Below are 2,042 nucleotides of genomic sequence, written 5' to 3' on the forward strand. Positions count from 1 at the left end.
CTCAGCTGATCTAGGCTCACTCAGCTGATCTAGGCTCACTCAGCTGATCTAGGTTCACTCAGCTGATCTAGGCTCACTCAGCTGATCTAGGCTAACTCAGCCTACTTTGTAAACACCCTATTCGGTTACGGATCGACGAGCGAGTCAGGCTGCCACTCAGGCATGTCAGTCGCGTCTATCACACCTGCATTTAGCGTTGTGAAAGTTTAATGGGATCAGAATTTTAATTTGGAGATAAACAAGCAAGGGCAAAGCTGAATACTGCAGTCTGGGCCAATGTTACACACGCGCTGGAGTGGCTGCTGTTCTCTAATGAACACATGATTTTATATCTTCTTTCTCTGTGTTATTTGATTTCTCTCTCTCTCTCTCTCTCACCTTCCTCTTCACTCTCTTATATAATCATGTGTAGATCAGATTTCGCAATAAACGAGGAAAGGCGAGACTGAGTACTGCAGTTTAAGTTGAAGTTACAGTGCATGCATAAACGAACAACACTTTACAAATTCTTTGTTTGTGATTTTTATCAATCATTCATTCTCTGTTTCTATGTCTGTATCTGAATCTCTCTCTCTCTCTCTCTCCCTCTCTCTCTCTCTCTCTCTCTCTCTCTCTCTCTCTCTCTCTCTCTCTCTCTCTCTCTCTCTCTCGCTCTCTCTCGCTCTCTGTCCGACCCCTCGCTCAATTTCACTCTCTCTCTCTCTCTCTCTCTCTCTTTCTCACTCTCTCTCTCTCTCTCGCTCTCTCTCTCTCTCTCTCTCTCGCTCTCGCTCTCTCGCTCTCGCTCTCTCTTTCTCACTCTCTCTCTCTCTCTCGCTCTCTCTCTCTTTCTCACTCACTCTCTCTCTCTCTCTCTCGCTCTCGCTCTCTCTTTCTCACTCTCTCTCTCTCTCTCGCTCTCTCGCCCTATCTCGCTCTCTCTCGCTCTATCTCGCTCTCTGTCCGACCCTTCGCTCAATTTCACTCTTAGTCGCGCGGGCGTACATCTGATTTCGAAACGAGCAAGTAAATACTTCAGACTCAGCCAACTCTACACCGCTATAGGCCTTGCTGGATGCAGAAATATACCATGATTTACTTGTTCTTTGTTCACCCATATTATCAACTTATGTCTCTCTGTCTCTTTCTCTGCCTGCCTTTCTCTCTGCATCCCTCTCTATTTCTGTCCCTATTTGTGTCTTTCTTTGTCTTTGTGTCTTTCCATATTTCTTACTATTTCTTGATTTACTTATTTTGCTGTCTCTCTCCAACACGCTTCACGCGCATACATACATACATACATATACATATATATATATATATATATATATATATATATATATATATATATATATATATATATATATATATATATATATATATATATATATGTGTGTGTGTGTGTGTGTGTGTGTGTCTGTGTGTGTGTGTGTGTGTGTGTGTGTGTGTGTGTATGTATGTATGTATATGAATATATCTATATCTATATCTATCTATCTATCTATTTATCTATCTATCTATCTATCTATCTATATCTATCATTCTATATATCTATCTATACACACACACACACACACACACATATATAATATATATATACATATATATATATAATATATATATATATGTATGTATGTATGTATGTATGTATGTATATATACATACATACATACATATATATATATATATATATATATATATATATATATATATATGTATATATATATATATAATTATATACATGCATATATATATACATATATATATATACATATGTATATATATATATATATATATATATATATATATAGATATATAGATATATATATATATATACATATATATTTATATATGTGTGTGTGGGTGTGTGTGCGTAAATATCCATATCTTTACATGCATATCCCGATATACAAATACCATAGTGTTAGTCCTTACGCCCCCTGACCTACTTCAGAATCCCGAAAAGCGTTCTACATGCAGTCCCAGGGACACTCGCTCAACAAATGTACCTCGACACATACACATGCAATAACTCGGCCATGAGTACACACGCAAGCACGCGC

The sequence above is a fragment of the Penaeus japonicus genome, unplaced genomic scaffold (assembly GCF_977035675.1).
Source record: "Penaeus japonicus unplaced genomic scaffold, GWHDUDI00000001_assembly GWHDUDI00000009, whole genome shotgun sequence".
NCBI classification, from domain to species: domain Eukaryota; kingdom Metazoa; phylum Arthropoda; class Malacostraca; order Decapoda; family Penaeidae; genus Penaeus; species Penaeus japonicus.